This window comes from Peromyscus maniculatus, chromosome 2 (genome assembly GCF_049852395.1).
Source record: "Peromyscus maniculatus bairdii isolate BWxNUB_F1_BW_parent chromosome 2, HU_Pman_BW_mat_3.1, whole genome shotgun sequence".
Lineage (NCBI taxonomy): Eukaryota > Metazoa > Chordata > Mammalia > Rodentia > Cricetidae > Peromyscus > Peromyscus maniculatus.
The window spans coordinates 168,339,730-168,367,218 of record NC_134853.1 but is presented as its reverse complement, the minus strand read 5'-3'; the positions used below and the strand labels follow the sequence as shown (position 1 = coordinate 168,367,218).

The 27,489-nt window shown below is 51.0% G+C and overlaps 1 protein-coding gene and 1 long non-coding RNA gene across 14 annotated transcripts in view; one reads left to right on the top strand and one right to left on the bottom strand.

Moving 5' to 3' along the window:
• Camta1 (calmodulin binding transcription activator 1) overlaps nt 1-27,489 on the top strand; it is an 862,623-nt gene that overhangs the window by 712,301 nt on the left and 122,833 nt on the right. The gene's annotated exons all lie outside the window — the stretch shown is intronic.
• On the bottom strand, nt 17,523-27,466 carry LOC143272075 (uncharacterized). Of its 2 annotated transcripts, none has more exons than XR_013049493.1 (3): nt 25,940-27,466; nt 23,292-23,500; nt 17,523-22,748 (listed from the first exon to the last, which is right to left on the bottom strand). It is a non-coding gene; the product is annotated as an uncharacterized LOC143272075 (long non-coding RNA). The 2 variants fall into 2 exon arrangements; XR_013049492.1 differs by having other exon boundaries at nt 23,292-26,113; nt 26,224-27,466.

Below are 27,489 nucleotides of genomic sequence, written 5' to 3'. Positions count from 1 at the left end.
TGCTGGGTCCCCTGGCTCAGGGACTGAGTTTTCCCAAGCCACCTTGCCTGCCCGTACTGGAACTCCTATACCCCTTTCATAGAGGGAAAATTACAGTACCTGGGGGTGCTTGCTGACCAAAAGCATCTTCGATAGATCAGGTTGAGGGCCTGTGATGTCCCTGTCCCTGAGATGTTCCTTCCCAGAGAAGCACCATGAGAACAGAAAAGTCCCCAGCTAAGCAATGATCAATAGTTCCCTGGGGAGGACGATGTGGCCCTTCTAGGCCACCTGCACCCACTGCCAGCTCTGCAGGAGAAAAGGGACATAACTGCCTGAGAGTGTCCCTGTCCCCACCACTCTGCTTCTCTGCACCAGGCTGCAGATCTACCTAGGTCAGGGGTAAAGGAGGCAGCCTCTGGGTCAAGGGTGGCTGAAGAACGCCAGGGAACCTAGGGGACGTATCCCACGATGACTGGAGAGAATCCAGAGCCTGCCAGGGTGGAGCATGTCATACGCCATGCCTGGATGCTGGCTCCTGCAGAGCTCTGCTTCCCACTTCCAGAAAGGGTGCATCTGTCCTCCCTAGGTGCTCTGCTCAGGGATCCGTCTCAATCCAATTACTGCGAGTGTGGGGTGCGCGTCCACCGTGTGTCTGCAGCCTCTTCTGACGAGCTCAGCACCAAAGCTCTTTCCAAGTCATTTAGGGACTCTTCCCTTCCTTCCCATTTTGATGATGTTTCTAAATTATGCATTAAACTTATCTGGGTGAGTAATGCCTCACGGCTCCTGTGTCAGACCTAATGTTGCCGACTCACTGCTGTTCTGTGTTTGCGTGGTTGAGGAGAGAGAGCCTTTCCCGCCCATTTATCCTCCTATTAGGGTTTAAAGATGAGTACCTGGGGTGGGGGGGTTGAGGCCTCGGGGATCCTGTACACTTCAATTCTGCAGGACCTCACTCATGTCCAGCAGCTGCCCTGCCTCGGGTCCACTGGGTAGGGATCCCAAAATGGTAGTGACTGGAGCACTCACCTGGAGCACTCACTCCCAGGGAAGGCTTTATTGGGAACAGAAAAGCCCCTGCCTCAGAGACTAACAATGGTTGTCCAGGAAGGCAACGCAAAAGTTCTGCCACAGCCTCCTCCCTAAGCCTGTGCAGAGGCGGCTTCTACACCAGTCAACAGATCCTAGATGCCCTGCTGAGCTCTGCCTCTGATATCCACTCATTCACTCAGATCCTTGTGGCAACTTCTGCCCTGTAGAGGACTAGGCAGCCTGCCATTGGCCATCAACCCTGCCCTGGGGCTCAGATCTCACAGACCAGCAGCACAAGCCTGGCCTTCTGGGGCTCTGTCTCTTATTCTCTGAGACAGGCAAAACTGTGACCCCAGGACAAGCTCCTGTAGCCTGGTGGTACCAACCCCAGGCCTCAGTGCCCTCCTGCACCTGTGGCCAGCACAGTCCATCTGGGAACCCACAGGCCTCCCTGCAACTAGAAGTCTCTGCCCTGCTGCTTGATGGGAGTTCTCCCCACCCCACCCCCCTTTGGCTCAGAGGGCTGTAGGCAACGTAACCATGGGACATCAGTTGGCTCTGCCTTGCCGCTTCCTGTACTGTCTCCATATTTCAGGGAAGCACATTAAGAGAGAGGTGCACGCAGTTTGAATCCAGCAGATTCCTTGGGCTCTCGAGCCTACGCAGCATACCCACCCCTAGCCCCAGGTCAGGAAGACTGAAGATTATCTGGCCACAGTGACCCCTGTAGTGCCTTCATTATCAGGGTGATCCCAGGTTCACCCCCTAGCAGGTACATCCAGACTGACGCCAATGACATGGCACTTTTCAGTGGGTACCAGCTCCTGCCCACAGGGCAGGAGTTTCACCTATAAGGATGTGAGGGACAATTTATCATATCAATAAACTTGCATCCAGGACTGTCTGTCTTCCATAATGAAATAGGGATACAATCGCCATGTTATTGAGCACCAGGGCAACCCCGTTTCGGGCACTTATTATTTCCTGCCACGATCAAGGAAGACTGATCGAGCTCAGATAAGTGCAGCTTAAAATTGAAAACCAAGCAATTTACCTTCAATAGCTCCTCGGAATCCTGTGCAGCCAGAGACAGTTAAGGAGAAATAGACTCCCTTCCCATGTTAAGCATTTCCCATTAACATTTGATTCCTCCTCCTTGGGATATTAGGACTTGGTCAGGGGAGGGGAAGGAGCCCTACCCTTCACAGAGGGGACAGACAGCTTCTCCTTGCAATGCAGGGCTGAGCAAGTACCTGTGAAGGGCTGGGGCATGCCTGTCCTCGGGGCTAATAGGGACAGGGTGTCCAAAGGATGTGCCTCTTCGAGGTTCCACACTGGTGGTTATGGGATCAGTCTGATAGGATCTGTAATCACCTAGAAGACAAGTCCTTGCGTGTGCCTGTGAGGGAGTCTCTAGATCAGGCTAATAGAACTGGGAAGACCCCACCCAGGATGCAGGGGCTGGGTCCAGGGCTCAGTAAAATGGGTGAAGCAGGATGAAATGCAGTGCCCACCCCCACCCCCCACCCCTGACTGTAGACATAATATCCCAGCTACCCCATGCTTCTGCCTCCATGGCTTCCCTGCCGTAATGGGCCGGGCCCTCAAACCATGCGCCAGAAATAAACCCTCTTTCCCCCTTCCCCTTACATTTGCTTTTTGTCAAAGTATTTTATCACTACCACCAACAGAGTAACCAGTAACCTGCTTAGGCAGGGCTCCCCTACATTGGCACAGGCAAAGTCCTCCGGCCACCCCCCTGTAATAGGACATTTTTGTGCCATTTCCATCTTAGGAAGCAGAAGTTGGTTTTGAGAAGCCTGGGTACTTGAAGACACGAGACCCTTCCTGAGAGCTTGTCGGCTGTGTGTCCCATTCTGTATATCCATAACTCTCTCCGCCATGATCAGCACCTGCAAGGCAGGTTCAGTTTCCTAGCTGTGGGGCTCTCTCTCTGGTGGTATCGGCCTTCAGGAGGCTGAGCAGCACTTCTTGTTGGACCCCCAAAGACCTTGCCTCAAATTTCCCGTTCTTTGGGGGAAGAGTAGAAGAGGGGTTTGCTGAGATGTAGATCATCCCTACCGGTAAACTAGACAGGTGCCTCCTGAGACGCTCCCATCGATGTCACCAAGATAAACTGTTGGGACATTGTCCCGCCTCCACTACCCTCCTAGCTCTGTGGGTTCAGTCCTGGCCAGGTGTGTTTGATCACTCCCACACTACCAGTTGTGCCAGGTCAGGCTGCAAGTAGAAGAGATTAGCCTGTCCTTCACACACCCCAGCTTGACGGGACCTCACAGAAAATACCCCAAAAACAAGAGCTTGAGGGCCAAGCCCGGAGTCTATGCTCTTTTTCTCATCTCCAATGACCCTATTTATCTGTGCAAAGAGTAGTGGGCTCCCACTGTCCCTGGGTAAGAATGAGGGCCTCACAGAACATAAGCCACTGTTGCCTCCTTGGGAACACAAGCATCTCCCCTAGGATGTATGACTAGCTCTGTCCTCAGGGACTAGCTTCTCCCTATAACCCCAGCCCCAGTGTGGAAGCAGTCAGGGGAAGGGAGTTCCAGGCATACAGAGCATCATGATCTGTGGAGACCCAGCGGGGGCCTGAGCACTTTCTGGGGCAATTTAGATGGATGTGGGACACCCTCACCTCTGCGGCCTGTGTGTGTCCTGAACAGTGCTAGCCCTGGAGAATCAAGGTCAAGAAAGCCCCACAACCCTGCAAGCCACACACACACACACACACACACACACACACACACACACACACACACACACACACACACCCCGAGCTGACATCTGTGCACACAGACCACAATATGAGACATCTAGCCTTGCTGCCTGTGTCTTGCAGGGTTGTTCATGAGGGATGCAGCTGGAGGTGCCCTTTACCCATGGCCATGATCTTGTTAGGCAGCTACCATAACATTCCACCGTCTTTCCCATCAACTGGCCAGTGCTAATTCCAAATGGATCCAAAGGAACCCGTAACACAGCTCCAGTCCCTTGAAGGTCCTGTTTAGGTGACTAACACCCTATAAAACAGCAGGGCCACTGGGCATGGTGTCAGGCTCACAAAGTATTGAGAAGAGGGATGGGGCTCTCACAGGGCTCCCTGCTCAGTGCACAGGCCTTTCCTAAGGAACAACTCAGAATTCAAGATCGTCACACAAAGCCTGACTTTAAACAGTGTACAGACACGGCTGAGGAGGTGGCTTGTCACCTAAGAGTGCTTGCTGCTCTTGCAGAGGACCAGAGTCTGGTTCCAGGCTCCAGGAGATCCAACACCCTCAAGTGACCTCCAAGGACATTCACACGCAAACATACAAGCATACACACAAATAAAAATGAAATGATCTCACATGTAGACATGTGTAGTCCCAGTGGGGGTGCATAGGATACCGCCAGGTCATAGCCAGCTCAGTCTGTGGTGAGTATACCTGATAAAGGCTGACAAATGGCTCAGAAGGTAAAGGCGCTGGCTGCCAAGCCCAGCCAGCTGAGTTCATTCTCCGGGACCTACACAGTGGAAGGAGAGACTCCGGCAAATTGGCCTCTGACCTCCACACTCATGCTCCCTCCAAAATGAAAAACAAACAAATAAATAAAATTTTAAGTCACCTGACACACATTTTCAAAATGCCCCCATTGTTGAACCACACACCAATCTGTTCGCTTTTAAATGAGCTCCTGTTTTTATTGCCATGCAAACAGCACCTGCAGAAACCGCAGTAAACACAAACCTGTGGGTGAACAATTATGCAGCCTGTGACAACACGCTGGGACAGAGGTGTTAACACAGGATGGCTCTGAAGTTTCCCCTCCCCCACATCCCACCATGCAAAGGCTGGCTGGGCCTGGACGCCCATCCCCAGGGCAGAATTTCTGGGCAGCTCCCAGGCCACGCAGCGATATCTATTGCCACCATTGATTTGCTTCCCTTTCCTGGTCTCCAAGGGAAAGGACAGACCTAAAGATGACAGGATTCAAGAGAGATTAATTTGTTATTTTAGACCCTTAGAAAGTGCATTTGCGCAGAAGCGGAGTCCCTGGGTCGTAACGAAGTTCAGATCAATTAAAACAATTTACTTTGCTGCTAATGATTCCAGAGCATTGTAATTTATTGGTAAGTAAATGACTTCAAAAGCACATTCCTTTGGTGGCTGCACAGAGGGAATTTTAACAAGTTCTTGGATAAATTGGGTCTGGAATTTGTTAACAGGCCGTTATTGTAAACCATTTAACAGAGGCCTTTTCGCTCTGCTCTAAGCCTCCAAGTTTCCAGAAACAATTAAAACTTATAATCAGTTCTTCATGGTTTGAGCAAATCAGATCACAAATGAAGGTTCCCGCTGACATGTGGCCAGTAGAATCCACCCATGTCTCCTGCTCCCAGGGTTAAATGTGTCCCGCCTCATGCGGCCTCCACCTACTGTGAGTCACTCTATATGGCTCTGCCCTCAGTCCACAGTGAGACTTCACTCTCTCCACTGTCTTCCAGAGAACAAGCTCTGTCTACGGTTTTCACCCTGGCCCTTCCTCTGCCTGTAAAGTCCTCCCAATCTTCTGTGGCTGTGACGGCCACACAACTTAGGTCTCAGCTCAGCAGCCCTCCTTGGAATCCATTCCTTAAGCATGCCCATCACCATCATTCTCCTCCATTATCCTTTGTCCTGGCTCACAGCTTAGCTACAGTCCTTGTTTTTGTCTGATCATATCTCTATAGATATGTGTCACCCTTATGACAAGTCCCTGGTCTGGGGACATTCCCTACATCCTAACTGGAATGTGTCATATAGTAACTGAGGGAAAGAATAAGTGCCAGGTCCAGGCACAAGGCAGCCAGCAGCATCCTGGTGGAATGGGCTATGCTTCCTGTGTGTAGCTGCCTATGTAGGACCAGGTGCTCTGTGTCCAGGTAGTGTTTCCTGTTGTTTTTGTTTTTAGTCAAACTGGATGCTGCCTTCTCTGTGATCTGCATATAGGATCCATAGCATCCTCCTGAGTTCCGCTAGGATCTCCTGGGGCCTTTTCATTGGAATTGAAGACTTCCTATAATTCTTGCCCCCAAACACTTGTCTCTTTCATCAATGGCAGCAATAAGAACCTCAGCATCTAGGCAGGATCAGGTGCTGTGAGGGCTTGCTGTGAGCAGGGCAGCTGGTGCTTGGAGGTTAAAGGATGTATCCAAGCTATGCAATGTGCAAGCAGCAGAGTTGGGCTTGCACTGCCTTGGATCAGAAACCCTTTATGCTGTACTGACCAGCAGGCCTTTGGAGGCACCTCCTGACACCCCCACACCAGGCTGGTGACTTCTAACCAAGGTCTGAGTACAATGAGCGGTGTCTCGGTGAGAACCTCTGCATGGTCAGAACGAAGCAAGTGAGAAACCAGGAGCTGCTGGTGCACACGGTGGTTTGGGACAGCTCCTTGCTTACTCAGTCACAGAGGCCTGCATAGTGAAGAGCGTGCATCGGACACAGTGCCAGGCCTCTGCAGTCTGAGTCCTGAGGTCCCAGCTCCCACAGCAGGCCATCTAGTGGAAAGGATACACATGTACAGATAGAAAAGCCGCCAGCTTGTGAGGTCTGCGCTCTTCAAGGAGGTGTCATCAGGACTGTGACTGAGTGATACAGAAACAGCCTATAGAAACCTAGGGAAGAGTGTCCCAGATAGGGGGCCAGCCAGTTCAAAGGTATTGAGGCTGGAAGGCAGGGAAGAGAGAGGGGGGAGGAGAGAGAGAGAGAGAGAGAGAGAGAGAGAGAGAGAGAGAGAGAGAGAGAGAGAGAGAGAGAGAGAGACTGGAGCTGGTAAGTGAGGTAAAGAAGGACAAGAAGACTCTGGAAGGAAAGCCATGGGCACCCGAGGGGGCTCCAGGCCCAGGGGCAGGGCAGAATGCCTGGGTTTTATTTGGACATTCGAAGCATAGCAGTGGTGGGATCTGATAAATGTGTTTTTAAAGTTCTCTCTTGCTATAAGCAAACTGGACATTTTGGGAAGAGATGAGATGGCGGCCTGTGGCGAGGCTGAAGGCCCTGCGGGTGTCAAGAGGACATGGCAGAAGCAGAGGGAAGAGAACAGAGGGCTGGGGCGACTCTGGACAGGAGAGACCACTGTAGAAAGAGAGGAATCTGGAGTGACCAATGGCCTCAGGACTTGGAGAACTAGGGCCTGGCAAGGCTGTGTGCTCAGAAGAAAGGGAAGCAGGGAATGGGTTGAGGCATCACGGGTCCTCCAAGCCATACGGGGAGCAAAGCGCATGTTGGACATCTGGGTAGACTATCAGGTAGATGAGGGACTCTGTGAATTTGGAGGTAGCTGAACAAATCTGGACCTGCAAAAGGAAGTAGGAAGTCTTGGGCAAAGCTGTGGAGGCCACCGCCCAGGAAGTAGAGACACCAGCACCTCAGGGCAGGAGAAGCTGAGGAGGGGCAGAGAATACTGGGTACAGGAACTGTGAGACCCAGGTCTGACCTCCCAACCCCAGAAACTGTGAGACCCAGGTCTGACCTCCCAACCCCAGGAGGCCCTTCTACAAGGCTGCCAGATCACTCTTAGCCAAAATGATGCCTTCTGTCTGGGATCCAGTGTGATCAGGTTTCAGATTATTTGGAGCTGGCTGGCAATCCTTCTAGAACCAACAGAGACTGTGTTTTAGCAATTTTCGTAGTATTTTTGGCAGATGTAGAGACTCCAAGGCAAGGCAGAGAGCCTTTTAATGGAGCACTGAAAAGCAGTTTTTAAAAATACCTTGTAGAAAGCTATTTCCATTCCCGTCTGTGGCAAAAAATTAATGTATAAACTTAGCACCTTAATTTGGTTCTTCTTTGAACCAGGGAGGTGGGAAGCTTTTCCTCTCGTGGTTCTGCCGAATGCGGAGGTGTTGTCAGCCAGTGCTGAGAAGTCTGGGTGTTTCTAGGGATGCCCTGCGCAAGCTGGAGCCACTCCAGACATGTAGCATAGGCTAAGTGCTGGGACTCCCATTTCAGAGACAGGGAAACTGAGGTCTAGACTGATCAGTGAGAAGCTAAGAAGAGAAATCAAGCATGATAGCTCGTTCCTGTAGTCCTGGCACTGAGGAGGCTGAAACAGGACGATCGCCCTGAGTTTGAAGCCAGCCCAGGGCTGCATAGAGAAAAAGAAAGAAGCTAAGAAGAGCTAGCCTCAACTCAGAGACAGAAAGACATAAGGTAGTGTGCCCAGCTGCGGCACAGGGAGGGCTCTGAGTCATTCTCTCACAAGTGTGAGCATCTCCTGCAGGGTGTCTTTCCCCTCCGTACATCGAAATGTCCTGTGGCTTCTCACAACCGCCCTGCTGAGCTCAGCAGACAGCACAGGGACTCCAGGACTCACTCCTGGAGCCCTCCCAAGTAAGGCTGGGGCTTTGACCCACTGCAGAGGCCTGGATCCAGAGCCTCACAGGGGAGTCATGGCCCCTAGCGTACCCCTAAGAATGCCTGTAAGGGGGAGGCGTCCCAGGCATCTGGAGGTCAGAAGGCGCCAGTGCTGCCATGTTGCCTAAGAGGCTTGGTCAGACTTGAGGCTCCCTGCCACACTGCCTCCCCAACACTCTCACCGTGGCTTCCTGTGTGTATACATATGCACATGCATTCGGAGGCCAGAGGTCAACCGTGGGTGTCATGCCCCTGGACACATCCCTTTACTTTCTGGGACAGAGTCTCCCACTGGAGTCTGGGCCTCCCTCGCCAGGTTGGGCTGGCTGGCTAGCGATCCCCAGTGCTGGGATTACGAGCACACACCATCACATTTGATTTATTATGTGGGTGCTGGAGATCAGTCTCATGATTGCATGGCAAGTACTTTACCGACTGAGCCGTCTCCCCAGCCCTTCACCATGGCTGTTGATTCAAAGTCCAAAAGATGGCAATGTCAAACAGGCCTGAGCAGCCACCCTACCTAACTGAGGAAACAGACACAGACAGCGTGCTCTCTGCAGACTGACCTCTGGCAGGGTCTTCTCTGTGTAGACACTCCTTCCCTGTTCCTCTCCCCTTCTCCCTCAGCCTCCTGAGGGGACAAGGACAAAAGGACAAAGCCACATCCCTGGCTAACTGCCTGGATATGCTTATGTGGCTGGCGCTGGGGAAACAACATTGTGTGCTGGCCCACATCTTGGGCACTGAGTTCCAGCAGCATCAAGCCGAACTTAGCCTGCTCTGCCACCGCTTTGTCCTGCGCTTGGAGAAGGTCGGGAAGTCGGTGAGAACCTGGTACCTGCCTTGAGAATGGACAGGCAGGCCAGAGAGTAGGGTCAGGTGAGCCAGCTCACAGAGAAACTTACAGAGACACAGCCCATGCCTGTCTTCACCGCAATGCAAGAGCCTTGTCCTCAACCCAAGTGTGACAAGGCCAGCTTTGCCCCAGACAAGCATGTTACCAGGACCTGGGTTTACATGAAAGCTGGTCTGAAGAGCCTCTCACACTCAGTGGATCTCACCCCTGTAGGTGATATCCACACCCATACATTAAATGCTAAGAGCACCTCCCCACCCGTGGGGGCCCGGCAACAGCTCCCACAGCTCCCAGGGCTCTGTGACGCGGACCCCTCTCCACCTGACTGGCCCAGCCTGCTCCCAGGGGGTGGACTGGTACCCACTGCTCAGATGCACTAGGCGGGGGAGAGGTCTCACGGGGTCACTTGTTTCTTGGACCAGTTTGCCCCAGCTTCCATTTCTCGCCCTGGTTGAATTGGCCATCACCTGCTGGGGACAGCCATATCTGTCAAGTCTCTTGCCATTTGCTGTTATTGGCTCGCTAGCTTTATTGCCTTCCTCGGAGCAGTGAGGGGCAGCCAGCTGCTAGGGAATCACTCAAATTGACATGGCTTTTTAGATTTCATTTCCTCCCTGCTCTCCTCCATGCTTCTGTCTATGGGAGGGACTGACAAGGTGACAGGCACACAAAAGCTCCCAACAGAAGCAGAACCATGCCTCTGGGACAGGCTGCGGGACCCTAGGGCCCTGGTGAGCCTGAAGACATGAAGGCCTGGCCTGGTCCCAGGGACCAGCCTTTGGCCTTGGCTGCCGACTGTGCTGACTGGTTTTTCGTTCTGTTTTGTTTCTGTTAGTTAGATTTTTTTATATATATATAAACTTAACACAAGCTGGAGTCACCTGGGAAAAGGGATCCTCGTTTGAGAAAATGCCCCCCGAGAGTGACCTGTAGGCAAGCCTGTGGTGTGTTTTCTTCCTTGATAATTGATGTGGGAGGGCCCAGCCAATGTCGGGCGGTGCCACCCCTAGGCTGGTGGCCCTGCGTGCTATAGGAAAACAGGCTGAGCAAGCCATGGGGAGCTACCCAGTAAGTGGTATTCTTCCATGGCCTCTGCTTCAGTTCCCGACCCCAGGGTCCTGCCTAACCTGACTGCCCTGACTCTCCTCAGTAATGAGCCATTACCTGGAAACGTAAATGAAACCTTTCTTCCCTGGGTTGCTTTTGGTCACGGTGTTTTATGCCAGCAATTGTTCCTTCTCTGTCCCCCATATCCTGTTCCTGATGCCACTGGCTCTCTCTTCCTTGGCTTCTCAATAAACACCAGGACAAGAGCCCAGCCCCGGGTGGGGACCTCAGACAAGCCTGGAGTCGTTGTCCTTTGCTTGACGTTGGATGGGTTGCCTGGCTTCCCAGAGTTCCCACTCACTTCTCTGAGGACAGATGAGAGGATGCGTGTGCCATGTCAGCCCTGTGATCTGCACTAGACAAGCTCTCAGCAGAGAGCAGGGCTAACATCAGTGGTTGTTGACTGGCTCCCAGACCTTCAGAGACTGAAACAGGGAGCTCGACTCCAGGCTCGGTAGTCCCTGAGTGCCCCATGGGGTGCGTGGGCAGGATAGGGCACTCCAGAGAAAAAGAATCAGTGCAAGAGACATTGAGACTGAGATGTGGGGACAGAGACAGAAAGTGTCTAGGGCATATGGTTGTGGATCCTATAAATCTGCTTTCTGCAGGACCATGGCCTCTGCTTCAGTTCCCGACCCCAGGGTCCTGCTTAACCTGTGGGTGACCCAGGACAGAGCTGGTATTCCAGGGAAAGATGGAAGGCTACATGCTGACCGGACTCCTGTTTCCTTGGAGACCTTGGCTTTTGTCTCTTAAGACCTTAGGTTGATGGATGGAGACCCACTCACAAGGTGGAGGAGGAGCCACCTGCTTACCAAAAGTCCAATGATTTAAATGCTAATCTCCTCAAAAAATGCCTTCAGAACAGAGCAATGCAAGGATGGATTCTGTGGCCTCGTCACGTTGGCATATAAGATTAACAATAGGTGTTGGCTGCCCTCTGAGGACACCATGGGCTCTGGAACCTGACCTCTCCCCACCCTGGTCAGTCAACTCCTACCCCAATTTCCTGTCTCTAGGGAAGGTCTTCAGCAAAGGGCCAGTCTCCGTGGGAGCCTGGTCACTGCCACACAAAGTAACCCAAGAAAGGGCCCTGGTGCCTGGGCAGAGAATGAGATGCCCTGGTTACCACAGACACTGGAGGTCCTGGATAGGCCTCCCAGCCCTGGCACAGTCCCTTCCTGGAAGTCTGGGGCACCAGAGGAAGTAACAAAATAGATGCCAGAAGTCAGCAGCCTCACTAGAGGAGCGTTTGAGGCCAGCAGCTGCCACCCCACACGCATATGCCCGTTTCAGGCCAGGGAACAGCTCCTTTCAGGTGGTGCTAGCTTGCCAGCAGAGACCCCTCATGGGAGAAGCTCAGATCAATACTCCAGTTTTTATCTTTCTTGAGGCTCAATGTGATGAAAAGTAACCTGTGTCTATGGCTGATAAATAACCAGAAACTGGCTGTATCCGCTTCCCTTTGATTTTCTTGAACAATTACCTCCAGCATGCCTTGCGTTTGGAGGCTGAGTTTTTAAGTGTCCAAAAGAACTTCCCAGTGGAGCCCACCAGGGACTTGTCTGAGCTGGTTTTTTCATACACTGAAAAACACCCGTAATCTGCAAAAGAGCTTGGGAGAGTGCATTTTGAGTTTCAGGCAGACCTTCCCTGCTCTCCAGGGATGAGGATGTGGGGAAGAGCTCCCACCCCTGCCTCAGACCCTGAGACACATGATCCTGTCAGCTCCCTCCGGCTGAAGGAATGTGGCTACAGACATGTTATGGCCAGGGCCAACTAGTAGGGACTGTGGTTCTGGGGATAACTGGAGAGGAGACTGAATTTTTATTAGGTACTCTGTGTTCTTCTCTGGGAGCAAGCACTTAGGTTTCTGTGGGACTGGGGACACACCTGCCTCAGCACTAAGAGCATAAGTTCTGAGGAGCTAAGAAGCTCACCTTTCATGATCCAGTGTGGATTCAAATTTTCACCACTGTCTATACATGTGAAATAGAAGAAAGGATGGGTATATGGGTAGCTGAAAGGCTAGGTGAGTGGACTGGTCAATGAGTGGGCAGAGGACAGGTGGAAGACTGGGAAGACAAGTGGACAGGCGTGTGGACGGCTGGAAGAACAGCTGTGTAGGTAGGTGGGTGGATGAGCAGGGGGACAGGCTGGTGAATAGGAAGGTTAGTAGGTAGATGTGTAGGCGGCCGCAAAGATAGTGGATGGGTCAGTGAGTTGATGGGTGGGGTAGATGGAGGGGTAGAAGGTGAGTGGGTAGGAGACTGTTGATGGACAGTGTTCACGGGGGCTAGTAAGTGAGTTTCAGGACTGTTAAGTGGGTAGATAGTTGGGTGGGAGGATGAAGATGTGAGTAGATGAATGGATGGATGGATGGATGGATGGATGGATGGATGGATGGATGGATGGATGGATGGGAAAATTAGTAAGTAACATGAGTCTATCCTCAAACTTTTGAAAGATACCATCCTCAAGGGTAAGATCCTGTTCTCTCCAGATCTACAGAACACAATCATGGTGGGTTCTCTAGGGAAACAAACTTAGACTAAGGTTAAGAAAGAACTTTGTAGCAGCCACATTGGTCCTGGATGGTGGGTGGGGTAGACAGGCAGCAAGCCCCCACCCACCCTGAGAGTGTTCAGGAAGCGCTTGCTAGATGTAGAAAAATGTCCTTGTGCTGGGAGAGGCCTGACAACCTCAAAGGGTCTTTCCAGCTCCCCGAAAGCCCTGTGGTTAGAGTCCATGAGTCAGTGTTTCCTAGGTTTGCCCACACTCTGCCTTCACTGTTGCTGCCCCATGGAGTAGACACGCGCTCCTGCCTTGCCTTTGATGAAATTCTCAGGAGCCAGTCTGTAAGAAGACAGAAAGCATGTGGCAGTTAATTCCTAGAGGTGAGGGACGGGGGCGGGGGAGGGCAGAGAGCAGGGGGAATAAGAAGATACTTCTGCAAAGTCCCCGTGGGAATGGGTCATCAGGACCAGGGCGGAGCCCCCTGGGCCCAGGTCTGGGGTCTTTCTTGTTAAAACGGGTACATATCTTTGACACCCAATCCCCCTACAAAGATTCAAAGCTCGAGGTAGTCAAAGAGGAACTGAGAGAAGTCAGGGCTCAGTGTCTCAGTGCCGGCAGAGAGGAGGGCCAGTGCCCCACCCCGCTGCAGGCTCACACCAGCCCCTCCGTGTTTCTTTCTCTTTGGAACAGTCTAATTGCCTGTAGCTTCCGTGCTGGCCATCAATTTGATCTGAGCTCAAGGGCGCAGGCAAGGCTCACCTTGTTCGGCTTAAATAATACAGGTAGTGCGGTTATCGACAGCCTGTCAGCTGCTGGAAAGTGGCTTCGACATGGCCAGAAGCCCCACAGGGTCCCAGAGGCCCAGCCAGTCACAGGTCCAGCCTCTGGCTGGTGGAGTGGAAGGTCTCAGAGAAGAGGCTAGACCTTAGCAGCCTCAGTGTGAGCCCTGCCTGGTCGTTTCTAGAGTAACCTTCTGTGGGAGGTCACGAGGGAAAGCAGTAGTGGTTCTACCGATCTCATAGTGCAGCTGCTCCCCCCCCCACCCCCACCACCCACCCCCCACCCCACCCCCACCCCCACCCCACCCCCCGCACAGGGCTGGGGGCTGCACTGAGTCACTTCCCATCAGAGAACAAGCTCTCCGGACACCCCGCCCCCTCCCCCGCTCCCTCACACACACCTGCATCTACCTCCATGGGGGCTTGTGAGGAGGCTCTGCTCTTCTCCCAGCCAGAGTGTGTGTGTGTGTGTGTGTGTGTGTGTGTGTGTGTGTGTGTGTGTGTGTGTGTGTGTGTGTGTTAATGTTTAAAAATTCCCTGCAGCATGGCAGGAGCCCAGCTGCCGGGTCACCCCATCGGCTGTTCTGTCACCAGACATCATGTTTACCCGTCAGAGGCTGTTTCCCTGACACTCGACACTCAAAATAATGATCTCGTTGGAGCATCTTCATGAATGATTCATGAGGCTCTGCTCAACTTTAGGTTAACAGCGAATCAAAGCCCCGCTGAAGGGCGAGCTGAGGAAAGGCGAGCTGGGGCGGCATCCCTGCCCCCTGGGGACACACAGGGCCCTGTAGCCCTCCCTGGGGACCCAGGCCCAATCCTGCTGAGTGAGCTGGTCTCAACCAAGCCTCAGCACAGATGGCAAGCAGAGCAAGGCAGAAGAAGAGTTCCAGCTGTCACCAACCCCCGGTGACCTTGTGAGGATGTTTGAGCTGAAACCCTGAGTCACACCCATTGATCCCCACCTGGTCATCAACACCAACAGGGGACATGACCTTGAGCAGCTATCATGCTCTCTGAGCCTGCGTGTTCCACATATGCAGCTCGAGGAGATGGGTTCCAACCCAAGGCACCAAGGGGGGAAGAGCTTAACCTATGGGCACAGTCCACATGCAGAGCTGGGAGGATTTGCTGCTGTGACTGACTTCTCTCTCTGCATCTTCATGTTCTAATCTGTGAAATGAAAGGTCTGAGTTCTGCAGCCTGAGCCCCTTCCCTGGGCTAGGACACAGCATAGCGCTGTACTTACTTGGCTTGCAACCAAACTGATCGTCACAGGGGCTGGACACCTCCACCTGCTGGCTGGACACCTCCACCCGCTGGCTGGACACCTCCACCCGCTGGCTGGACACCTCTACCTGCTGGCAGGCTCCAGGACATTTCTTAACCATACTCTAGGATGGAGAAAGCTAAGCAACCCAGCCTCAACTTATCTCCCCAGCAAGCACAGCCCATGCACACACATACACACAGAGTTAGTTCAACACAGTGACCTTCACAGGAAGGGGTGGGCATCTGAGTTCAGCCCTCCCCTTCCCTGTTGGCTGGGTTCTTGGCACACATGTTGGGTGCACCCCACGTGTTGGGCTCCCACTCGGGACTCTTGGGACTGACTTTGCACCTGATAAATTTTGTCTGTAGCTGAGTTTCCTTAGGGAGACCTGAGCAAACATCTATTCACCCCAGACAGGGCACCAACAACAGACTATCCGTGTCTAGCTTGGTGAACCAAGAAGCTTAATTTGGGGTTACTTACAGGAAAATGGGCAAATTACAGATAGTTGCACCACCGTTTCTATATCCCGGGGACAGGCTGGAGCCTTGTGAGCCTGAGAGTCCAAACTTGTGATGGTCTCCTGGGGGAGGGGATCACAGTTGTTCTGATTTCAAGATGACCATGGCCATGCTGTGCCCAGAGAACAGAGTGCCACAACAAGCCAGTGACAGGAATGTGTGGAGGCGTACCGAGCAATGTCTGGAACAAAACCCAGTGTGGTGGTCACTTGTCAATTGTCACTTGTTGGGGTCTGGAATCCCCTGAGAAAGGAGTCTCAGTGAGGTGCTGTCTGCGTTGTTGGCCTGTGGGTATGCCTGGGAGGGGCTTTCTTAATTAGGTTAGTTAAGGCGAGATCCACACTGAGTGTGCATGGCCCCCAGGACTAAATGAAAAGGAGACCAAGCTGAGCATGCGTTCGTCACTCTGCTCCTGACTCAGATGCAATGTGACTGGCTTCCTCCTTAAGCCTTTTGCCACTGGGACCTCCTCTCTGTGACAGACCGTAACTCTGAACTGCGAGCCAAAATAACCCCTTCTCCCTGAAGTTGCTTCCTGCCAGGATATTCTATCCCAAGGCACCAGGTTTGTGCTCCTGGTCACGTGACCTTCTCTCCTGAGAGCAGCAAATCACTGAGTTAAGTGCATAACTCTGCAACATTTGCCCCCAGAGGCATTCTAGCCGGATTCTGCCATTAGAAAGTGATGGAGGTGGGGGCTTCCCGGCAGAGGGGGCGACACGGTGGCTGCAGGGGACAAGTGAGAGGCCACCGGAGCCTCTGGAGGCAGCAATCAGCCCCAGCTGAGGAGCTGTACCGTCTCCCTGTCTTCCTTAAGCTCTTCAAGCTCCCACTGCAAGGACGGGGGGTTGCCCTGCCGGTGTGGGCGGGCACAGTATCAGCACACAGGAGGGGCACCAGCACCTCTGGTGCAGACACACTGGAGAGGACCAAGGCAGGGAGGAGCGAATGCGGACGCCTCTCAGGACTCACAACTGCTGCACGCGAATGCCAGCTCACATGCCATAGTGAAGAAGCTCAGTGGCCAAGATCCACACCGTGGGTGGCCTCCTGGCTCTGCCCTTTACCACCCAGGCTACCCTGGATAAGTCACCCCACTTCCTGGAGTGTCTGGAAAGGTCCTCCTCCTAAGTCTACTGAGGGGATTCTGTGGGGCTGTGAGGGAGAGGGCACAGGATGTAGGTAGGATGACTAAAGGCTATTCACTCAGAGTTGGGGACCCAAGGGGGTCAGGCCTGACAAGGGAGGAAGGTACTGATCCTGTCTGACTAAATCACACTTGATTTGCAATAGATGGTTTTCACATCAGGCCCAGTGGTTTGAAATACTACATTAGACCGACCACCTTCATTACTTGGAGTTCTGTGTATGTACTAGTTACTCTCCTGTTACTGTGCTAAAACGCCATGACCAAGACAACTTACAGAAAGAAGGGTTTATTTGGGGCTTACAGCTCTGGGGTGGGGGCAGGAATCCATCACCATTGTGGCAAACAGGCATGGTGTTAGAGCTCAGGTCCAGTCCACAAACAGGAAGCAGAGAGAGCTAAATTGTTTGAGTCTTTTGAAACTGCAAAGCCCACTCCTAGTGATTTCCTTTAGCAAGGCCACACCTTTTAAACCCTACCTCCCCTGCAAAAAACAGTCCCCAACTACAGTCCAAGTACTCAAGTGCCTGAGACTTACGGGGACCGTTCTCATTCAAAGCACCACATTCTACTCCTGCACCCCTGTAGTCTCATGGCCATATCACAATGCGAAAGTGCATTTAGTCCAACTCGAAAGGCTCCCATAGTCTTTCACTCTCAATGCTGCTTAAAAGTCCAAGCCTCGCCGGGCGGTGGTGGCACAAGCCGGGCGGTGGTGGCGCACGCCTTTAATCCCAGCACTCGGGAGGCAGAGGCAGGCGGATCTCTGTGAGTTCGAGGCCAGCCTGGGCTACCAAGTGAGTTCCAGGAAAGGCGCAAAGCTATACAGAGAAACCCTGTCTCGAAAAACAAAAACAAAAACAAAAACAAAAACAAAACAAAAAAAAAAAAAAAAAAAAAGTCCAAGCCTCTTTTGAGACTCAGGCAATCTCAACTGTAACCCCCAGTAAAACCAAAAAGCAGACTCCATACTTCAACACCCAATAGCAGAGAATATACATCGCCATTCCAAAAGGGAGGAACCGGGATATAGTGAGGCAATACTGGACAAAAGCAAGACCCAACCCAGCGGGTCGAACTCCAAATCTTGTAGTTCCATGTCAGGTGTCAAGGGGCTTGCATGGCTCCGCCCCTCTACCTCTCTCGGGCTGGCTCTACTCTCTGCAAGCTCTCCTCGGCAGATATCCCATGGCTCCGGCATCTCTACACCTCGGGGTCTCCAACTCAACTCAAGCTTCACTTTCACAGCGCTGACCTCTTAGGGATTCTTGCCTTCTCAGGATCTTTTTGCAGAGACTGCCTTGGCACACATTGCCTGGCATCGGCAGTTCTCTTTAACTGTGGAGGAAGGTTCCACAGCCCCTTTATTTAGGTATTCTTCGTGACTCTAAAGCCAGAACCATGCAGACGACATTCTGGTTCCACAATCTGTATTTGGGTTCTCTAAAGGGGCAGAACTGATAGAATGAATATATACAATTTTTGTGTATAAAGGGGGTTTATTAGAGTGGCTATACTTGTTACTAGCCATGGTCTTAGTAGTCAAGCAATGGATGTCTCCCAACAGGCAGGCCAAAGACCTGAGAGTTGTTCAGTCCATGAGCTTGTGTGTCTCAGCAGTTCCAATCTGGGTCTGGAGTTCCAGAGATTCCTAGAGCTGCCAGTTTGCAGTGCATGTTGGTATCCTGAAGAAGTAGGCTCTAATGCCACCAAAGGGATGCCTAATGCCACCAAAGGCATGCCTTAGCAAGAAGACAGACAAACTTGCCAGTGAGACCGGGAACAAGCAAGCAAAAAGTAAAGCTTCCTTCTTCCGTGTCCTTTTATGTGGGCTGCCACCAGCAGGTGTGGCCTAGGTTTAGGGTAGATCTTCCCTGTCAGATGATCCAATCACGAAACTCCCTCATAGGCATCCTCAGTTGCTAGGGTTTTAATTGATTCCAGATATAGTCAATTTGACAACCAAGATTAGCCACCACAATGTCCCTCTTAGATTTGGTGCCTTAGACAAGTACCTCATTTGTCTCATCTACACATCTGGGGCTGGATCTTTCACTGAAGGTGTAGACTAAAGAGTTTGAGTCCAGGGGAGGGCCAGATTAGAAGAGCAAGATGTGAGAGGCAAGCAGCATTCTGCTACCAAGTCAGGCCTCCAAGGAAGAGGAGCCCTCAGCCTGCACCTACCCAGGCTGACTGTGTTTGAGACAGTCTGCATTCTTTGCTAATGGTCCCGTGTCCCTCATCTTCCTTTTGAGATATTTCCTGAAGATAGGTACCTCCACTGCACCATCAAGTCCCCTCCAGAGATGTAACCCATTGATTAAAGGGCCAGCAGAGGCCAGCGTGGAGGCACTGAGCAGTTGTGTCTAACCCAGAAGTCCAGCTCCTGTCACACTATCAGCATTTCCTCTCAGGAAGAGAGTTTTAGCCGAACCACTGTCACCTGCCAAAGCTCGGCCTCCTGTCTTCTCATGCATGCAAGGCCTGATGTGTGCCTGGCACTGTGCCAGGCTCACTAGAAAGGAGGGAGGGGAGTCAGACTGCAGGTCTGGGCTCCTGAGATAATCGTCCCAGGCTGATACCCCTGGAAGGGATCCTAGACCAACCTGGTGGTCCTCACATGCAGGAAGCCAGAGCTGAGGTCTAGAGAGGTACCGGGGGTCAGCTCTCAAGGACAAGAGGCAGGAGGCAGGAGACACAGAAGCAGCCAGCTACTTTAGGACCCACAGGAGTGTATATGGCATGGTCCTTGCCATCAATGGGGAGTTGATGACAAATTGGGGACAAGTTAAATAGAACAAGATTTAAGCCCACTGCCATGAAGGAAATGGGAGCAGAGACACAAGGAAGCTGTGATGAACACCAGATGAATCACACCCACTGCTCGGATTCCCAGTCAGGAAAGAACAATGGCCTTGGTGGAGCGCTGGCCCCTGGGGGCTGGTGGACAGAAAGGACTTTTGCAGGAAAATCAAAGATAGGAACAAAGACCCTAGGCTAAAGGTTCCAGCTGTGTCCAGGTGACACTTTGGCTAGAACAGGTGAGTTGTAGGTCAGATGTATGTGAGAAGGGGCCTTATGATCCTTCAGCTTGACTACTGCTGTGACCTCGCAGAGGTCCTCAGAGACACATCCCTGGGCTCCTACACCCTCCTCACCACAGCACTGCTGTGCAGAATCCCATTCCAGCCAGAACTACCTATTCTCTGTCCATCCTCTGCTTACACAAACCCAGACTCCAGAGACAAGCAGGGCACATAAAGGGAGAGATGACAGAGATTCATTGGTGCCGCAACCAACTCTATTCTGGAAAATTGAAATATTTTGTATGTAATGACAATGGAGTCACTGTACGACCTTCCCAGAATAACTTCCCAGATATATGACAGTGACAACAGCCAGCCCATTGGCACTGACATACTGAAGGCTCCCCAAAGCCACCACTTAAAAAATGCCTCCTGTGTTATTAACATTCCTCACTTGGGGATGTTTATAGCTCGTCACTGTTATCAACAGCAGCAAATTTCAAGAACCTATAAATGACACCACCCCCAGAGACAGAGCCTGCAACAATCGCCATCAACCTGCCCAGCCCAGACTCAGCCATGAACATCAAAACGGGCTTATCTGATGAGTCCCTAGTGCACCCCGGCCCCGAATCTCCTGTCTTCCTCTCTCACCTTGACCACCCCCCCCCCAAAGCTCTGGCTCCAGATGCATTCACTTTGCCTGCTTCTCAGGAGCTGTCAATGCAGCTGAGAGGAGAAGGATGCCTGGGATGCCATGGGGAGTCTTCCACTGAAGATCAAGGCTTTAAGACAGGGGCTGCCACAGGGAGTCGTCCACTGAAGATTGGGGTTTCAAGACAGGGCAGGTGTTGCACTCTTGGGGGCTGTGCTCTTTCCACTGCATAGTCCCACACCTCTTTACAGAGTTGTGTCCTGACAGTGAGCGAGCTCAGTGGGTTAAGGTGCTTGCTGTACAAGCAAGATGACCTGAGTGTGATTCCCTGCATCCCACAAGAAGGTAAAAGGTGAGAACAAAGTCTACAGTGTTCTCCTCTGACCTACTCCCTCTCTCTTTCCCTCTCTCCTGATTCACTAATGGTTCATTTACTCACTCATTTATTACCCATCCTTATCACAGACCACTTGCTGGAGTGGTGGCAATGTTGTATAAATGCCTGGGCCATTGGCAGGATATAAGGCAGTAATTTTCATCTCACAGGTCAAGGAGGCAAAGGAAGAAGCGTGGAACTCAGAATGTCAGACCCACAAATTTCCTGTCCCTAAGCTAGGATCAGAAGACAGGGGACCGACTGAGAACCTAGCTCCTGGGAAGAAATGCAAGCCCTATCCCTTACCCAAGCCCTCCCTATGGATGGTGATGGACATTGTTGTTGGAGACAAACAGGAAGCATGTAGCAGAGTGACAAAGAGCTAACTCCCTGGATGCAGATGTGACCACACTGCAACTATGCAGTCCTCTAACCATGGAAAGGGACTGTCCACAACTCAGAGTTGTAAAGGTCACCTGACAATGATGCAGGTCAAGGGACAGGCGCTTCTTACTAAACACGGTACTTGCTAGAAACCATTACTGTCTGTGTGGAGTCTCTCCTTTTTGCTGTGGACTTTAAGTCTCCTAAAAAGGAAGAGACCCTCTGAGACATCCTCAAAGTCTCTTGGCTTGGAGAGAGTCTACCTCATGGGAGGAGAAGTGAAAAGTCACTTTGGAGATGTGGGTGAAATTCGGAGGAGGTAGCGTGCCAAAAGGTGTCTATATTGTCAACTTCTGGCCTTGGTCTTGGCCAGGCCTACCCAGTTTTGCCATCATAGAGTGACCAACCAGCTACTGAGTCCCCCAGCCTCGGTTTCTCTCTTCACTGAGGTCTTCTAAGACCTGTCATTCATATCCAACACCCACTATGGCGATCTGTGGGATGCTCTGTTCCAGATTGCTGGGGAAATCTAACAAGATAATGAACGTGGGAGGGCTTTGGAAATGCCTAGTGTTTTTGTAAATGTAAGAGATTATTATTCCCATTCTCCACCCCTTTTAAAAGGATATTTTCCCTCCATTCAGCCAAATTTAACTTGGATGATGAAGAACCGAGCCTGGGCTTCCCAGCTATAATTTTCTTGCTTCCTTGTGCCTCTGAATATTAAAACACAAAAGCTCACATTGCTGAGAGGAACCCAAACAGCAGCCTATGAGAGGTGTGATGGCACCGGCAGAATTCAAAGTGATATTTCAAGCAGGGCGTTCTGTTTATATAAACCTTGAGAGTACTCGATGGATGTCAGCAGAACTTTGAAATTAAAATTGCTCCTTTTTTCCATACACTGCTCGCTCTATTATTGAGCCTGTGTCTTGGGTAGCCGTGGAGGTTGGAAACCACTTGGGGATTACTTCATAACGCTGGAAATACTAAGAGAGGAGGAAGGAAGACTTCGCATTTTAAATGGCTCGGCACTGCAAGGCCCAGTCTGTTAAAACACCGCCACCAGGAGCTCTGTCCAGAGTGCTGAAAAGGAAGACCTTGCCCCAGAGAATGAGCGACTGGAGGAGGGTTGAACAGGGGCCTTCTCCAAGGGTTATTTCTGTTTGCTCCTTAGAATCCTGGTGGGGAGAGAGGGGTACCCCAGTGGTCCAAGTCCACTGCACGAGCTGGTGTGGGTGGGGCCCTAGCATATGGAAGGAGAAAGGTGAAGGGGAGCTGAAGTGACAGCTGCCAAGTGACAGCTACTGGGGAAATGAGAGAGGTGCACTTGGAAGTGGAGGGACTGGAAGATTCAGTATTAAAATAAAGAGATACACTCAGTGACGGCAGAGAGATAAATGGAGCAAGTTATATGCAGGGCTCATTTTGGTGCAAATATTTGGGACTCTATAAAATAAGGTGTTTATTATAAATCTGCCTTTAGAATAAAAGTCTTGCTACTGTGCAGATGTCACCTGTAGTGAGAATCCCCCCAGATGCGGAGGGTTGAGCTCTGGGGACTGGATGTGAATGACATTGATCTTTCTATGATAGCCCTTCCTGTGAGGGCTGCTGGGAACCAGGAGAGTTTACCCTTGGGCTGCTTTGGCAACCTGACCTTGATTTCCAAGGCAGCTGCTGCCACCTGTGGTGGTATTGTGTTCCCCAAAATATTGTGTACCTTAATAAACTTATCTGGGGTCAGAGAACAGAAAAGCCACTAGTTAGGCAGTGATAGCACACGCCTTTAATCCTAGCATTCCAGAGGCAGAAATCCATCTGGGATCTCTGTGAGTTCAAGGCCACATTGGAAACAGCCAGGCATGGTGACTCACGCCTTTAATCCCAGGAAGCAAGCCTTTAATCATAGGGAGTGATGGTAGAAAGCAGAAAGGTATATAAGGTGTGAGGACCAGAAACTAGAAGCATTTTGCTGGTTAAGCATGTGGCTGGTTAAGCATTTGGCTGGTTAAGCTTTCAGGCTTTGAAGCAGCACAACTCAACTGGGATTCATTCTGGATGAGGACTCAGAGTCTTCCAGTCTGAGGAAACAGGACCAGCTGAGGAACTGGTGAGGTGAGATAGCTGTGGCTTGTTCTGTCTCTCTGATCTACCAGCATTGACCCCAGTAACTCGCCTCAGGTTTGATTTTATTAATAAGAACTTTGAAGATTCATGCTACAGCCACCCTACAGTTTCCTGACATCAAATCAAGTAGCACTTGTATATTTACAACTGAGAAGTCTTTCCGTAGCCCCTCGTACCCAAGAAGTTCTTCTACCGGCGCCTCTCCAGTGCCAACAGCGCAAGCATAGACGGCTGCTTGGAGCTCTGTCCACAGTGCTGAAAGCGAGGATTGCTGGGGTCCTGCTTCCTGGGGCTCATTTCTCTTGCTCCCTAGAATGTTGAAGGAGGGAAATGACGGGCTCTGAGCGGGCTGTGTGAGCTGATGTGGGCGGCCCCTAGCAGGCAAGGGGGAAGGAGGAAGGGCATGTCAGCAAAGAATCAGGCAAGACAGATGGAAAACCCCAGGAACCTGTCAACTTCTTTCCATGCAGACTGAGTGCCAATGATCCTCTGCCTGAATTCATTTGAGGTGTCCTTCCTGGGGTCCAGGGAATGATGGGAAGTTGTTAGGAGCTAGTCCTGAGTCTGAGAAGACCTGAGTCCTCTTAACCTTAACCAATAGATACCCTTGACCACAGTTTCAGTGTCTGCTTTCAGATACCCATGGTCAACTGTGATCCAAAAGTATTAAGCAGAAACTTCCAGAAGCAAGAAACTCCTAAGTTCTAAGTCGCATGCTGTTCTGAATATCGTGATGAAAGTTTGCACCCTCCCACCCAGCACATGAATCATCCCTCTGTGCAGCCCATCCATGCTCCCATGAGTCATGCCCATTAGTCTCTTAGTGGCTGTCTTATGTATCAAATCAGCTGTCCTGGGATCTGAGTGCTTACATCCGGGCTGATTTTTCTTAGCAATGGCTCCAACATGCAAAAATTTTGTTGTTGCCAAGAGAGCACCAGGGCATACTGCTTAGAAGGACAGAGTAACTGTCACTCTGTGACAATGCCATGGAGCATACAGGAAGCACAGTGTATGTAGAGGACCTAAAGGGCTAGCAACCATTTCAGGTATTTCCTGCACATAACACAGGGCTGCTGTCTATTAGCAAGGCAAATAAGGCCTTGGGGCTCATGTACTTCCCAAATCTTGCAATGGCATCTTTTCCTGATGATCTGAAACTAAGACAGCCCCGGGGTGGGGGACAGAGGGGTGATAAGTATGTCAGTGAAAAGGTCACCCTAAGGACACTGGCCACATATAAAATCAAGGATTTATGTTCTTAGAGGAATTTTTTCTCGTGTCCCAAACTTTCATTTCTTTCTTTTTTTTTTTTTTGTAAATGGAAACTCTTTAAAAAAGATTTTATTTACTTATTATGTATACAGTGTTCTGCCTGCATGTTGCCTGCACACCAGAAGAGGGCACCAGATCTCACTACAGATGGTTGTGAGCCACCACATGGTTGCTGGGAATTGAACTCAGGACCTCTGGAAAAGCAGCCAATGCTCCCATCCTCTGAGCCATCTCTCCAGCCCCATCCAAACTTTCATTTCTTTTTTTTTTAAGTCTGTTTGTTTGTTGGAGGGGGCATGTGCACATGTTACAGCACACACACATCATCAAAGGCAACTTTCAGGAGTCAGTTTTCTCCTTCCACTGTGTAGGGCCTGAGGACGGAACCGGGTGGTCGGGGTTGAGGGCAAGCATCTTCACCCACTGAGCCTTCTGACCAGTCCCTAACCCTTCTTGATTTTTAGTCAGCGCAGTGATTGCAGGTCCACCCAGCACCGGGACCAGGTTATCCAGGGTGAACAATGATGAGTGCCAGGTCAAGAGCTCTCCCCTGTGGTGGGAAACAGTGACAGAAGCATTCCTTCCCTTCTCTGAACCTGTTTCCTCTGCCCCAAATGAGGCTAATCATAGTGACAAGGTGACTTTTGGAACCTGCAGCCCAGGGCCTGGCACAGACAGACACAGGCAAAAACTCACCCTTGCTTCATGAGCATGGTAGCTGTGGGCCAAGGAAGTTGTTCAGGGATAAGGGTGCATTCTGTGTAATAACAAGGACTTGAGTTCCAAGCACTCATGCTAAAAACCAGTGCCAGACTTAGCCACATACACCCATGGGAGTCAGATTTCGACACATATACCTATACCCATTCTGTCTTCCAAGACAGAAGAATCACGGGAGTTTGATGGGTGCCATCTTATCTCCAGGGTCAGTGAATGGCCCTGTTTCAAGGAACAAGGCAGAGAATATACCATAAAACAAGGCCCACCAGAGGCCTTGGACCCCAAAGATGAACTGTAGTTTATTTCTGTCTCCCTCATTCTTAAGGCCTGGCCCATGAGACTGTCTCCTTGAAGTTGGTCCCAGCCAATTCTGATGATATTTTACTGTGTCTTTCTAATTTACCACCTTTTCATGGCTGTAATTTAAAAAAGAGGAAAGGAGAAATGGAAGAAGAAAGCACACATCAGGAAATGCCATCACACAGGAAGAAGTGTCTCCTCCCCCTATCAGCTCAAGTCAAGCACTGTGGTTTATATGAGAACCTTGTGGCTTGAGGTGTTTACCTCCCATGGAACCAGTTTCCTCTCCTATTATGAGAATGAGATGATTAAAATACTTCGCTGTTCCTCTGATATTGAATTTAAGTTAGCTCAGCCCAATTGCACATGCCAGTTTGAAAGCTCTTACATTACTGAGTTGCAATTTAGAACTATCTACTTTTCTCCAGGAAAAAAATTAACATTATTTTTTACCTGATCTTGGATTAGATATTGAGGAAGGGAAATGAGGCATTTGTTCAAATTTGATGAGGAAGTTTGCATCCCAAGAAGAAATTTTAGGGAGGCCAGGCCAGGAAACAGCAAAGGCTAGGCCACTTATCCCCCATGGCAAGTCTTCGGATTCTCCGAGTGTGAGGAGGCCAAAGTCTAGAGAGGCAATGTGAGATGGGTGCTAAGGAGGAAGGTGGAAGTCCTTCATCCTTCCCTCCACCCACTGACTACCATTGCTGTTTTGGCCCATGGTAAGAGCCACCTACCTTTAGGAACAGAAGCCCTGCCTTCAACAGACTTCAGCAGTACAGAGTCTCTGGGGAGCCGCGGGAGGGTTATTGAATAGAGGGCTCAGTCATGTTCCCAAGGACCCAGGTTCCTGTTACACATGTCAGTGACAAAAGAGACAAAGGTCAGAAAGTCTTAACCCCCTGCTCTTCACCCAGTAGCCAGAGCTAATTCAGGTCACATGCTTATTCCTGAAGCATCCCCAGCCAGAGCACGTAGGAAGAAACTTGACCAATCAGGCTCACTCACCTGCTTCCTGGGGCTCATGTCTACACAGGGAGGAGGGGCCTTTGGTGGCAATAAATGCTGCAAAGAAAAAGCAACGGCACCCACCATAATACCTTGGGATGTGCTTCCTAAATGTGGAACTCATTCACTAAAATGTATATTCAGGAAGCTAGAGGTAGCTGGGAATGAGCTCCCCTCCCCCAGAGTAGACAAGAGCTAGACCCTGTCTCCTAAGTTCAAAGGACAAGTTTACTCCTCCCCAGTCTTGACAGCTGAACATGGTACCCAGAGAATGAACAAACTCTGGAGCCATTGCGAAGCCTGATAGTTGTTAGGCAATGGTAGTTTTGCTCCCCATTGGATGTTTGAAAATATCTGGAGACAATTTGTTGTTGTTGTTGTTGTTGTTGTTATCATTTGAGAATGCTACTGGCACTACATGGTAGATGCCAGAGATGTTAGGAAACACACTATAGATCACAGGGCAGCGCTCAACAATAAAGAATGACCTATCCTCAAACCTCTACAGCTGTGAGACATGCATCCAGGACAATCCCATGATGCTTTGCTCCCTAGGGGAGGATACAAAGTAAGATGGATTGTCAGCTAGATGTGGCTAGAAGCTGGAAGACATAGACCTGCCTTTGTCCTTCCTTCTTTTCTCTCAAAAGACTTTCTTTTACATCCTTCAAATGTGCACGAGTGTATACAGAAAGAGATCTCTGCAAAGAAACCACCACTATTGAAGAACAGAGCCATGTTCAGCCACCCCTGTGTCTGCCCCAACAATCATGACTGGGTATTCGATAGCACTAGTTGGAATGAGGAAGAGGAGGATTGGAGGAAAGGTGGGCAGGGAAAGCATGATTGGAGCCATGGCCCTCCAGGCAGCCTTCAGCTGAGGCTGAAATCGATGAGGAAGAGGAGGGAGGGATGGAGGAAAGGTGGGCAGGGAAGGCATGATTGGAGCCAGGGCCCTCCAGGCAGCCTTCAGCTGAGGCTGAAATCGATGAGGA